This window comes from Sapajus apella, unplaced genomic scaffold, assembly GCF_009761245.1.
Source record: "Sapajus apella isolate SASKATOON/1434 unplaced genomic scaffold, GSC_monkey_1.0 scaffold109, whole genome shotgun sequence".
NCBI lineage: Eukaryota > Metazoa > Chordata > Mammalia > Primates > Cebidae > Sapajus > Sapajus apella.
In genome coordinates, this window is record NW_022437049.1 from 464,098 (window position 1) to 478,668 (window position 14,571).

At 41.8% G+C, this 14,571-nt stretch overlaps 1 non-coding gene across 1 annotated transcript; it reads left to right on the plus strand.

The window, feature by feature from the left end:
• The first annotated feature begins 3,693 nt into the window (after positions 1 to 3,693).
• LOC116537390 lies at positions 3,694 to 3,857 on the plus strand. The gene has a single exon (XR_004263107.1). It is a non-coding gene; the product is annotated as a U1 spliceosomal RNA (small nuclear RNA).
• The last annotated feature ends 10,714 nt before the right edge of the window (positions 3,858 to 14,571 follow it).

Sequence of the window (14,571 nt, forward strand, 5' to 3'; positions counted from 1 at the left end):
ATGGTCTCGATCTCTTGACCTCGTGATCCACCCGCCTCGGCCTCCCAAAGTGCAAAATGATTTTTCTAAGCTTAGAAGCAGTATAGAAACCCTCAGAGGAAAAAAGTGACAGATTTGACTATATAGAAGAACAAAACACTTCTGTATGTTTAAAAAAAAAAAAGGCAACCAAGAGATTGAAAAAACATTCATAGCTACTGTGACAAAGGGTTAATATCTTTGTTATTTAAAATGATCATATTAATTTACAAGAAAATATCAAGTTCCAATAACAAGCTAAGAACATCAGCATAATTTGTAGAATAGAAAACACGACCAGTAAGCAAAAATATTGAAAAAATGTTCAGCTTCACTAGAAACCAAGTAAATGTAAATTTAAAGAAATAATCATTTTGTGTACTTTTTAAAAAATCATTTTTAATAAAAATTTCTAATATTGACAAGAGTGTCCTGAAACTGTTTTTGTTGAATATTCCTGGTGATCTCATAAAAAGATAAAACCCTTTCAAAAAGCAATCCAGAGTCATCAAAATGTTTATACGCTTTGACCTAGGAATCCCACTTCTGAGACTCTAACCTGTGGGACTACTCTAAGAGATAAAAAACTAGCATGTAAATGTTTCTGTTGCAGTGTGGTTTATAGCAACAAAAATCAGAAACAACCCAACACCAGGAAGAGGTGCTTGTGTCGCATCCACTCAGTGGAATATTAGTCCATCTTAAAATGATGGCCATGTGGAAAAGGGCTCCTTTAATATTAGATGAAAAAGTTGTATACAAAATTGGATATAAACTTGGATTTCCAGTGAAAAACATGCACATATGAAAAAATAGAAGCACATCAAAAATACTTTGAGATCACTGTGCATCTACCAGAATGAATACAATTTTTGAAAACAAAGACACAAACTGACCGCACCAAGTACTCACAAGTTTGTGACCAGCTGGAACCCCTATAAGCATTGCTGATGGGATGATGGTGCTACGACAAAGTGGTGCAGCCACTTCAGAAAGCAACTGCGCAGTTTCCCATCAAGCTAAACATAAACTTACCATATGACCTAGCAATCCCACTCCTATTTACCCGACAAACATGAAAGAGAATATTATCAAGGAGAATATTCACATGCATACCAAAAGGCTGTATGTGTATGTGTAAAGCTGCTTATAGCACCTTAATCATAATTGCCAAAAAATGAAAGCAACTCAAGTGTTCATCCACTGAAGAATGGATAACCAAACTGTGGTATATCCATACGGTGGAAATTAGTCAGCAATAAAAAGGAATGAATTACTGATACATGCATCATAGATGAACCCCAGAAGCATTATGCTAAGTGGAAAAAGCCAGACATAAGAGGATATACACACATACGTATATTATTCTAAATATTTATATGACATTTGGGAAAATGCAAAATTATAGAGACAGAGGACAGGTCAGTGGTTGTCAGGAGCTTTATGTGGAGAAAAGAGACTGATTGCAAAGGAGCACAAAAGAAACTTTTTTGATTGATGAGACTGTTCTGTCTCTTGATTGTGGTGTTGGCTACATGACTGTGTAAGTTTATTAAAATTCATAGAACTGTATTCCTTGAAAACGGTGATGTTTTTCTGTACATAAGTTAAACCACCTAACCTGGCCCCCATCCCCCCCCAAAAGCTATCCATAGGTCGGTGAAACAGTATGATTACTATGGGTGATTATTTTCTCAATTTTTCAGATTATCTGACATCATTTTGAAAAACAAATTATATACATATATTATTAATATATATATATATATATATATATATATAATCTGTATGTCTGTTGCTGCGATAAGGAAGGAATGATCCATGAACAGGGGCACATTTGTCTAAATAGGTATAATACTTCCATTCAAAAAGCAACTGACAAGAAGCCAGCAATGTAAAAATCCTTTGTAAAATTTAAAATCTCGGACCGAGGAGGCTACTCTCCCATTGGCTCTACCTCTCTTTGGATTTTTTAAGGAGCTCTGCTTTTCTCCTGACCTGACTAGCTCTCAAATTAAATAATAAGTAGTAAAGGAAGTGCATGCATTTCATTGAACAAATAAAAAAGACTTGGAAGTGAAATTTATCTGAGATATGCAAGATTGGTTTAACATACGAAAATATATCAATGTAGTATACCATATTGATAGAATAAAGGACAAAACCTACATGCTCATCTCAACAGACATAGAAGATGCATTTGACAAAAATCCAACATCCTTTAATGATAGAAACACTCAATAAACTTAGAACTTCCTCAACCTGATAAATAGCATCTACAAAACTCTCACAGTTAACATCATATTTAATGGTAAAAAAAAAACTGAAAGCTCATCCTCTAAGGTCAGAAATACAATGAAAATGTCCACTCTTGCCAATTCTATTCCACATTATACTAGAGGTTCTAGCTAGTGCAATTAGGCAAGGAAAAGAAGTAAAATTTATCAGATTGAAAAGGAAGAATTAAAACTATCTCTGTTTGCATATGACATCATCTTGTACATAGATAATTCTTTAAAAAGCTACAAAAAAAAAAACCTATGAGAACTAATCAAAGAGTTCAGTAAAGTTGTAGAATACAAAATTAATATACAGAAATTAATTATATTTCTACATACTGGCAATGAACAATCAAAAAGTGATACGAAGAAAACAATTCCATTTGCAATAGCATCAAAAACAGTAAAATACCCAGGAATAAATTTAACCAATAAAGTGCAAGACAAATGTAGAAAATTAAAGAAAATCTAAATCAATGGAAAGATCCAATATTCATGGATCAGGAGACTTCATATTAAGATGTCAGTATTCTCCAAATTTATCTACAGATACAGCACAGTCTCCATCCAAACACTAGCTATATTTTTGCATATATCAGCAAGCTGATTCTAAAACTTATATGGAAATGCAAGGGACCCGGAATAGCCAAAATGTTCATGAAAAAGAACAAAGTTGGAGAACTCATACTTTCTAATTTCAACACATATTACAAGCTACAATAATCAAGTCTGTGATATTAGCCCATTGCTATATGTATCAATGGAATAAAATTGAGAGTTCAGAAATCAGCCCTTACATTTATGGTCAGTTGATTTTCAATAAGGATGGCAAGACAATTCAATAGGGAAAGAATAGTCTTTTTTAAAATGATGCTGGATGGCCTGTCTCAGTGGCACATATCTGTAATCCCAGCACTTTGGGAGGTTGAAGCAGGCAGATCACTTGGAAACAACCCAAACTCTATCAGTTGATAAGTGGGCAAACAAAATTTGGTATATGCACACAAAGGAATATTATTTGGCAAAAAAAAAATTGGAATATGGTTCCGATACATGCCACAACATGGATGAACCTTGAAAACATTATGCAAAGTGAAAGACACTGCTCACAAAGACCACATATTATGTGTTTGCATTTTTATAAAATATCCAAAATTGGTGAATTTATAGAGACAGAGTAGACGAGTGGCTGCTGGCAACTGAAGACGGTGTGGCAAAAGAAATGACTCTGTGGGTACAGGGTTTCTTTTTGGAGTGATGGAAATGTTCTGAAATCAGATAGTGGTGATAGTTACACCACTTGAACATGCCAAAAACCAGTGAATTCTACACTTTAAAGGGGTGATCTTTATGAATTATTATACCAGTCAAAAAAGGATGAATATAAAAGACAGGAATATTTACCTGGCAGGGAGATACTATGATCATGAAGGTGGTTCTCCCAGGGAAAGGCTTATCCATTGCACTCGGGATGTGCTGACCCCTGCAATTTCCCCAAATGTGGGAAACTCGACTGCATAATTCATGTTAGTGGGGGGACTGCGTTCGCGCTTTCCCTTGGTAAAAAAAATAAAATAAAAGACAGGAAAGGAACTAGGGTGGGTGGGGCGGGGGCTTGGGCACAAAGTATGTCTAAGGATCTGACAGCCTGTGGTACTAAAGAATCAGCATCAGCTTCAGAGTTTTCTATACACTAGATTTCCCTGGGAGCAATAAGGAGGTCATGGGATTGGCATTGTCCAGGCCACCACAGGTTGGCAAGTTTAGACTAGCTTTGGCTAACCTCCTGATCTCTGTTGCCTAAAGCAAACTGCTCCTCTATATTTCAGCCACTCACAGGTACACATCACTGGCTGTGCCTGTATTGCAAATATTTAGGCAAATATTTATTTTTCTCTTTGATTATAAAGTCTTTAAGTGGAAGGACTATGCCCCAATGTGTCAACACAGTCACTTGGACATGGTAGATGTATCTAAAGTTAAGTGGTGAAAATCATAAAGTAGTGCAATTTCTATTGGTTTATCTTTCTTCCATAGCTCTTTTTCAGGGGCTCCAGGGGTTCCTCAGTGTGCTCCTTGATGTGTAGCTGGTGACCTCAGGATCCTGGATGTGTAGTGACACTGCAGGGAGGGGCTCAGTTTAAGCCAGCGTGTTCTCCTCCCTGGCATAGTGCCTCCTTACTTTGGATGACTACAACCCATATCATATCGAAGATTACAAATGAACTCATTGGTGCATGAATACATGGAATCTCATTTATATTTAAATATCTGAGTTGAGTTGTGGTTGAATAGTTGGCACAACAATACACTCTGCAAACATTTGATTAAAGTTTAATTAATTTTTATTTTGCCGTTTTCTTATTTTAGAACCAGTTTTTCAAGGCTGCAAACATAATTTTATAGGCTCTTGCAAAGCACTTCATTCAGTCCAAGGCATCACGTTGCCCAGGGCAGCATATTGAATGAGAGGCCCTGCTTTGTGGGCTTCAACAGGGAACAGATGAAGAGGCATTTGGGGGAGCATGGAGTCCCTCCTGGGTCCTAGAATTTCTCCTCTAAAGCAGTTTGCCTAATGCACCCACATTTTGACTAGGCCTGTCCCTTTAAGCAGCCTCCTGGCCCAGCACCTCAGAGTCCCCCAGTGCCCACTCCATTGCCTGTCTCAGGGCCCAATGCTGCCCAGCAGTGGCATAGAAGTGGGACACACAGGTGTTGACAAAGATTAGGAGAGATCGATGAACACCGACGCAGATTCATTCCCAACTGCTGAACTAATCAGTTGGTTTCACAAGCACTTTATTCCCCCGTCATATCAGCCACAAATACCTGCTTTAACGCTTGGGATCAGCCCTGCGCTAGCCAAATTGATTACATTATTTGGTTTTCTTTAGGAGGAGAAATGGAAAAGACCTTTGCCCTCCCCTATTAAAAAAAAAAAAAGCGAAAGGAAAAACAAGTAAAATAACAACAATTGCAGGTTCTGACAGAGTTGAAGAAAGAGCCTGCCTGCTGAGTTCAGATAATACTTTTGAGAAATTAAGTGACCGTATCATCCTGAGTCTTGGTCTCCAGTGCATTGGTCCATGATAGCAAGAGGCCTGAAGAGAAGACAAGGGTCTTGCTAGACCTCAGGAGCACAAGTAGCAGGAAGTGAATCCCTGGGCAAGGAAGTGGCTTTGCTTAGAAAGAAGAGGAACACTGGAAAGACAAACAGGCTCCAAAGGGATAGAAGTAGAACACAAATAACTTGGGAAGAATCATCCAGGAGTGTGATATAAGGATTTCCAGTGAGCAGTGGCAGTGGCATCATGGTCCATTCAAAGACTTTGGTGCAGGTTACCAGGTCCTGGGGGCTGTGATGGAGGCATTCCTTCCTTAGGAACTTACAGGAGGTTAGCCACTGATTCTAAAACCACCTAGCTGGAAGGAACCAGTGAAAACAAGTTCTGATCTCCTTTATTTATACAAAGGAGAAATTGAGGCTAAGAGAGGAAAGAGACTTAGACCACGTGGCTGAGTACCAACAGAGCCAGGACTACAACTGAGATCTCTTCAGTCCCATCCTGGGCTCTTGCCATATGATCATTCGTGATTCAGGGCCAGGGTGACTCCACGAGGCCATGTCAGCCCATACAGCCCATTCAAGTTGTAGAGGGGAGTGAACCATCTGTCTCTTCTCATCTGGAGTCACTTTTTTTTTTTTTTTTTGGAGTCACTCTTTCTGGTCCTAGGTAACCAGCCATTGACTGTAGCCTCCTGGAGGATCCCCAAGAAGGGAAGGGCAAGATGTGAACTAAAACACCAAAGCATTAACATCAGAGGCCTGTCTGCTCAGGCCCTGACAGGGAATGGATGGGGTTCAGGACACACTACCCAAAATATGACACCTTGGCGTTTGAGAAAACAGCAGAGGCAGGAAGGCCATAAAATAAATGTCTCTTCCAAAATAGGTCATAAGACCCCCATCTGAGAGGTACTCTCCCTGTATCTAAAGAAAGGAAATATCCTTATATCTGAAGACACAAGGATGCAGAGAAAAATCTGAACAAGCAGGCGTAGCTAAAGTCCTTCTAGTTTATTACCAAAAGTTCATACCACCTTCGTCCAATCACACTTCTGCATGACTGTCCACTCTTCATCAAACCAAAGTACAGTCATGGGCTGCGTAATGACTTTTCAATCAATGATGGACCTCCTATGCAACAGTGGCCCTGTTATATTACAATGGAGCAGCCCTAGAGAGGCGAGCCATTTAAAATCTACTATATTTTTACTGTGCCTTTTCTATGTTTAGATACATTGATACTTACCACTGTGTTACAATCGTCCACAGTATTTAGTAAAGCAACATGCTGTACAGGGTTGTAGCCTGGGAACAATAGGCCTACCCTATAGTCTAGGTGTGTAGTAGGCTGCACCGTCCAGGTTTGTGTAACTACACTCTATGATGTTTGCACGATGATGAACTCACCTGACAATGCATTCCTCAGAACATACCCCCATCCTTGAGTGACACATGACTGTATAAAAATACACAGGTTTCCCTGTTTCTTTAGGTCCTCATTTCTGAAGGGTCCCTTGCCATGTAAAACTTATATTAAATAAATCTGTGTGCTTTTCTCTTGTTAGTCTGTGTTTCGTTGTAGAGGCCTCAGCCATAAACCTAGCAATGGGTGAAAAGATACTTTTTCTCCCCTACAGAACCCACAAAGGCTTCTGAGAAAGGGCAGGTGTACCAGGGCAGAAAAGCAGAGTGTGGCACCAGTACATAAGGGGCAGGCTGCCCTGGTGGCTTATCTGAGAGCCTCATGAGCTGGCCTACTGTCTCCAAGGTCCATTTGAGGGGTAGGAATTCTGTGGTCTAGTTTTGGATATGGACCATCTCTGCTCTTCAGCAGTGACTCTGAGTCTCTGGACCTCAGTTGCTCCCCTTTGAAATGAGTGAGCAGGAGTAGACAACATCTCCTGGCTCTGGAGCGGCATGGGTCTCTGGTCTTAGGGTTTTTCTTTCCTTATCTTCAAATAAAAGACCCCAAACTCTCTCTTGACCACCATTTCTCTGTAGCTCTACCCTGCCTTCCTTTCTTGGCAGGAAAACTTTTTGTAGGAGTTGTTGAAGCCTGTGTTTCCACCTCCTCACCCCGTATTCTCTCTTCAGTCCTACCTCACCACTGAGACTATTCTTGCCAGAGTTACCAGTTACTTTCTCTTGCCAAACCCAAAAGTCCTTGCTCTGTTCTTACCTTCCCTGACTTTTCAGTGGCATTTAAAATATAATCAGTTCTTCCTTCTTTAAACATCAATTTTTCTTGGTTTCCCAAATATCATACTCTACAGGTCTTCCTGCTGTCTCCCCTGCTGCCTTGCTATACTAACCCCTCCTCCTCTTTCACACTGATTCCAAAGGTTAGGGTGCTTTGGGACTCAGTCCTTGGCTCCCTTCTCTTCTTTATCCACTTTCTCTCATTCAGCTTAATTTAAGTACCTACTAGCCGGGCGCGGTGGCTCAAGCCTGTAATCCCAGCACTTTGGGAGGCCGAGGCGGGTGGATCACGAGGTCAAGAGATCGAGACCATCCTGGTCAACATGGTGAAACCCTGTCTCTACTAAAACTACAAAAAATTAGCTGGGCATGGTGGCGCATGCCTGTAATCCCAGCTACTCGGGAGGCTGAGGCAGGAGAATTGCCTGAACCCAGGAGGTGGAGGTTGCGGTGAGCCGAGATCGCGCCATTGCACTCCAGCCTGGGTAACAAGAGTGAAACTCCGTCTCCAAAAAAAAAAAAAAAAATTTAAGTACCTACTCTACTCAATGGCTATTGAATTTATACTTGCAGTGGGATAACTCACACCAGACTCTTGCATCTGAATGTTTGTTTATTCCTTCTTTATCAATGAATAGCTAGCAGTCATCTTGAGTTTACATGGGCCAAAGGAGAACCCTTGATTTTCTTTCTCCCTTAAGCTGCTCCTCGGTCCTCCCACACAATCCAATACACGATCTCAATACACAATCCACTCCGTGGTTCACACCAAAGATCTAGAAGTTGTGCTAGATTTCTCGCAATCCCTCATACCCACATCCTGACCATCGGCAGAACCCTGGGCTCTAACTCCAAGTTCATCTAGTGCTAGCCTACTCTCAGCCTCCACCTCCACCTCAATACCCTCCAGACTGGACTTCCTGCCTCCACTCTTGCCCCTCCAATCCATTTTCCCACAACTGCAAATCAGATCAAGTCACTTCTCTGCTTAGCAACATGGTATCCCTTTACTCTTAGAATAAAATCCATACTCCTTAGCCTGGTTTCCAGTGGGTGACCTGAACCAGCCCCTGCCTCCATCTTTGAGTTTTTTCTTTCACTTGGGCCAAATCATTTTTGACCTGGGCCCTTGATCATTCTTCCAGACCTTCACATGGTGAGCTTTGCTTTAGAGTGTTCTCTGAGATGCCTTCCCTGGCCATCAAACTGAAATTGTCTTCTGCATCTTCCTAAGTCTTTGCATATCACTTGTCATTATCTGGCATTTTTTATACTTATTCATATGTTAACTTACTGTCTTTATCCCCCATTACTAGAATATAAGTTTCCAGGAGGCAGGGACCTTGTCTATATAGTTTACTACCATATCCCTAGTATCTAGATTAGCATCTGGCATGTGGAAAGTGGGTATTTAGTGCATATTTGTTCAATGAATGAGTAAATGAATGCATGATTATCTCCAGGAGTGGAGTTTGGGAATCCCTGTTTAAAATTGGTTCAGCAACGAAAGCCGAGAACTACTATGCATAAGATCGAATGTATTTCCCAGGTAGAATGAAGCAAGATTTTCCATTTCTAAAGACTGTGGAGGGCAAAGCTTACCCTAAAGGAATAAATCTCCAGTAGTGCAATTGCAAGTCCTGTGACTTATATTGAAAAGATATGGGTCTAGAGCTCTTTGCCCACGTGTTCCTGTGGCACAGAAGACCATTGTGATTGCTTCCCCATGTTACTGGCCCTGCCTTTAGCTCAACAGCTGGGAGATAAAGTGCCTCCTGTCTTCCTTGAAAGGAATCAATAGTAAGAATGAGTACTTGGCTGTCTCCAAAAGGTCAGCTTGACACCTGATTTCTCAGGCTACTCTCTTTATCCCTCCTCCCCATTAATGGGGAAGCCTTCTCCTGCCTGGCAGACAACTTTCTAAGAACAAATTTGTAACCTGATTCTGAGAAATATTATGGGGATTAAGGTGGTATCTCAGGGTTCATTTGGTTTGGCCCCTTGAAGGATGGGACATTGGTGCAGATCAAAGGTCAGTGTGTGCCTAGCACATGTGAGCATGGGTACAAGAAGAGTGTGTAGGTAGACATGCGTGTTAGCAGTGAAACATGCCACAAATGGGAAGGATTATCTCTGCATGGACATACATGGCACTATATGTAGCCCATGTGCCTAGTGGTGGGTATGCAGAGGCATGAGCATGTTGGTGTATGTGTTTACATGTGTGACACAAATGAATGCATTTGCATGTGTACTAGATAATGCTTTGCCAGAGTCTGTAACCAAGTAACCATGTGACTCTAAGCAGTCACTTAATTTTCCTCATCTGTAAACTGGGACGGCTAAGACTATGCATTTTGTATGTTTGTTGCTGGGAATAAATGAGATCATGAAAGGAACATTCTTTTTACAGGAAAGCTCCCAACATGTTACTTACATTGCAAATCTGCTTGCATGTAACCTCGGGCCACACACGTTCCTGTAGCTATCCACAGTCGCCGCCCCGCCCCTCCCCTCAGCCTTTCAGTACAGAGACTGCCCAGTTTGAGAAAACCTAATATACAAAAGCAGAAGTCCCAAGCACAAGCGAGACAATTAACCTGCGGGGCGAGGTTAGCAAGGGTGGGCTGGGATCCTGCGGTTTGGAAAACATCTGGGCCCCCTGGTCCAGCGCCCCAACCCCATCCTGTACATCCCACCTCTCGCAAAGCCGCGGGGAGGAGGTGGATTATCTTTTTTTTTTTTTTTTAATGAATAGGACGGGCTGTGGGCGCCTGGCAGGCCCCATCTGTCCGCTGCCCCAGCTCAATTTGATTCCCATTCACCCGCCTTTGTTTGCCTCCTTTTTTTGATCAGCAATGCTGTTGGGGGTGGGAGTGCAAAGGCTTACTGTTCTCCAATGGCGTGGCGGAGCCCCTACTCCCTCTGGTTCCCCGCCCCCGCGGCCTCCACGGCCCAGCGTTCCTGGAGGTGAGGGTCCCCAGACCGCCAGTGAGCCCCCAACCGTGCGGAGCTAGGCTCTCGGGGAGCGGAGTGGTGGCGGGCAGCCTGCAGAGGAGAAGGTGCTGGTTTTTCAGGTCGTGGGGCCTGGATGGCTGCTGCTCCCAGGGTGGGATCAAAATGCGCCTGCCAGTGACAACGACCTCTCTACTGCGGCCGGGAGAGGGAGGAGCCCACAACGGAGGTTAACGGGAACCACCCAGGTTTCCAAGTGGTTGGGAACTGCACATCTGGAGGTGGCACCTCTGCAAACCATTTCTCTCCCTTTTAAATAGAAAAAATAATAGAACAGCCCCAATGTAAAAATTCACCCATAATCCCATAGCCTGGGTGCTAAAACCATTTTGAAGTTTTCTTATGATCTTCCGTGGCCAGTTTTTGGATGGTTTTTTGTTTGTTTTTGTTTATTTGTTGTTGCTGTTTTGGTTTATTTTTGCTTTACAAATTGCCATCCTGAGTGAAAGGGACCTAGGGAACTTCCGAAGGGGCTTGACAAAGTATCACCAGCCCATTTTACAGATGACGTGCCCAGAGAGAAAGGGCCCAGGTCCCTGGACTCCTGGCTCAGGGCTGGCATTGCAGCTAGGGTCACCGTTGTGGAAGATTGAGGGAGCCAGCCAGCTACCCTCCAAGGACTCTCCAGTAGTTTCTCAAAGTCTAGAGGTACATGTAACAGCTCAACAGGAAAGAAATAATTCCCAACATCCTCTGGGGAACTGCTCAGATCTAAAATCAGATAACAGCAGTAAATATTAGTTCAGAGACCTCTGTTGAGTGGCCATGCCAGTGAGAGGCAGGAAGACTCAGTTTAAGATGTTCTTTGATAAATAGGTCTGCGTTGTCTGGTATTTGGGGAAGGACCCATTTCTGCCTGGCAGGGAACACTAGAATGTGGCTCTGCATCTTGGTGTGCAGTTTTTCATGGGTCACAGTTGGCACAGGCTGCAGCTGAAAACTTTAGGCTTCCTGGTTATCCAACAGCTATCTCCCAGCAATTTTTGTCTTCAAGGAGTTCATATCATCAAGGAAATGTAATACCTAGCCCCATAACTACAAGAGGTGGTACCAAACAAGCAGTCTGGTCTCCTTTATTTATAGGTACAAGTAATGGGTCATGGAAATAGGGGATGGTCACAGGGAAGGTCTGATGGAGGAGGAGGCTAAGCTGAGTTTAGGTGGAGGAGATGGGGCCCTGGGAAAGGAGTGTGGAGACACTTTTGCAGAAAGCTGAGTCAAAGCAGAAGCTGGAACAAAGTCAAGTATGTATTGTGGACAGTAATTAGAAAAAGGCCCACGATGCAGGTGCCAAAGTGATGGGGCAGGTGACCTGGGTCAGGGGATGCATTAGTAGGGGCCCTGAGGTAAAGTATGTGAACACTGGCTGCAAGAGGGTTGGCTATCCATTTGGTTGCCCAGCATTACCAGGAGCCTGAAAGGAAAAATGTCTTTGTGTATGAAGACAGAATTTTTCACATACTTATGGGTGTGTGTGACTGACAAATATACAAAGGCATTTAAAGGCATTATCACATTCTTAAAAGATTTGATCATTCTCAAATTTCTCAGTTGATCTATGCTACTCTCAAGCAGAGTCCTTGAAATTTACTGAAAAGGTCCTTAGTGTTTCCAGAGAGTGTCCTCTGAGCCTTGCCTGTGCTCAGAGGAGGGATGAAAAGGATGTTCATGCCTCCAGGAGGTAAGACTCGATGCCAGCAACAGAAAAAATGTCATGAGGCAAAGAATGACCAGGTGCCAAACCCAATATAATCTAGGATCCAAATGACAGCGTTATAGACATTCAGAGGAGAAATCTCTGTGGGTAGGTTAGCAGGATAAGGTTTATGGGCAAGATAGGATTTGATTAATCCTTAAAGGATGTGGGGTAATTGGATAGGTAAATAAGCAAATGGCATATGGGCCTCTAGTTAATTATTTATTTGTGTTCATCTGCTTATTTTTTGATTTTCTGAAATTAAAAAATATGAAAATATAAAGAGAATAATACAACAGAGGCTGGTGTATCCACCACCCAGAAGTGACAGTTATTGATGTCGTGTCAAATCTCCATCATTGCGTTAAATAAAAGAAATGCAGTTGTTTGAGTGAAATTGACTTCCTTTTTTTTCTCTCCCCACTTCCTGTCTTGATAATCCCTCTGTGTCCCGTGACCAGGCTACCATCATCATAGATTTGGTATATATCCTTCCAATCCATTTACTATAATTTTACAAGCAACTGTGTACCTATGAACAAATACTAGCAGTATTTGTATGTATGTTTAAATGAATATAAGTGGCATCATATTGAACACATTGCTCTGCAAGTTTTTTAAAATTTATTTTGTGTTGAATTGTGTGTTGGTGGAATCGTGTTCTTTTTGCCTGCCATGTGGCATTCTGTCACATGAATACTGCATAGTTTTGTCTGCAATAATACTGTTGTAGTGAACACCTTCTACACAACCCCTTGCACACATGTGAGAGTATAAGTGGAATTACTGGGTGCGAGGGAATGCATAGTTTTAGATTTACAATTATATTAATTTATATTACTCACCATGATTAGTTTTAATTAGATAATTTTCTTTAAAAACTCAATGAGTGTGGAATGGATTATATTTGTGCTTCTATAAACACCTGTTTACAAAGTGTACTGCACCAAAGCAGCCTACTTTATTTAGAGATACAAACATGTTATGGTTTTGCTGAGCTGGCTTTCATATTGGAAATACAAACCCACTTTCATTTACTAATATTTAGAAGAATAAGAATTTTAAATTGTTGACTCTGGAGAAGGAGGATAAATGAAAGAATAACTCTTGAATGGGAGACATGTCCTTCCGAGCTATAGATAGAATCTATCCATTTGACTTTGGTTATTGTGAAAATATATACTGGGGAGAACCCATTTCTGCCTGGCAGGGGACACTAGAATGTGGCTCTGCATCTTGGTATGCAGTTTTTCATGGGTCACAGACCAACCTTCTTTTTAACTCTGTGCCTTGGCATGGACACGTGTGTGTGTGTGTGTGTGTGTGTGTGTGTGTGTGTGTGTGTTTATAATTTGCCAGCATCATCCTTATTGAATATCCATGTATCCAATACTCACACCTACTACACAAGTGTATCATTCACTGACAGTGAAGGTTGGAGTATGGCTGGAGCATCTCAATGAAACCATCTAGATAGCTTAGTTCTAATGGGCACAATCCATGCAAATAGTAGTTATGAGGCCACCTTTATGCTTTCCTGTTTGGTGCTTAGTGGATGTTTTCTGATTGATCTATCATCATGTGAGTTCCACTACTGAAAATCCTCCTATGTGTTAGAACTTTCATAATGACAGAAGTAGCAAGATAAGAAACTGTTATCTTCTTTCTGCCTGAGTATAAATTCACTTGCCAATTCTCTGTAAAGAAGATATTAATAGTTTCAATAAAATATGGAGTAATTTTCTGAGCTGGGCAGTGGGCAGGGGAGGGCAGGTGGGAGATAGTTCCAGAGCTGGGTGTCTGGAATTGGATAGGTACGGGCATTGCAGGAGACAACGAGTTTGGGAAACCCAGGCTGAGGTCGAGTATTGCTTGTGGCTTGCAGCAGAGGGGTAGTGCTCAGAGGCTAAGGAGATAGACAGCTAAAGGGCCTTCCCTTAAAGGGATGAGTGTAGACCACTGCTCCAGGCAACATGGGTGGACAAGCCCTGAATTCATTCTCCTAAATGAAAGAAAAAAAATACCAGGCATACAGAAACACCACTGTTCTCTGTGGTGCACACGTAATTTTAAAACAATTAAAACAGCTGGGTGGAAACTTGAATAGCAGTAGAGGGCATGTAAGTGGTGAGATTGCTTTATTTAAGTTTGTGAACCATCCATCCTGTCAGAGGGAAGTCCTTTCTGAAATCATACTTCCTGGCATCTGAGGCACATTCTTTTTTTTCAAAGTATTTCCACATCCATTATCTCAGTTGATCCTCGCAATACCCAGGTGAGGTGAGTTGGAAAGATAT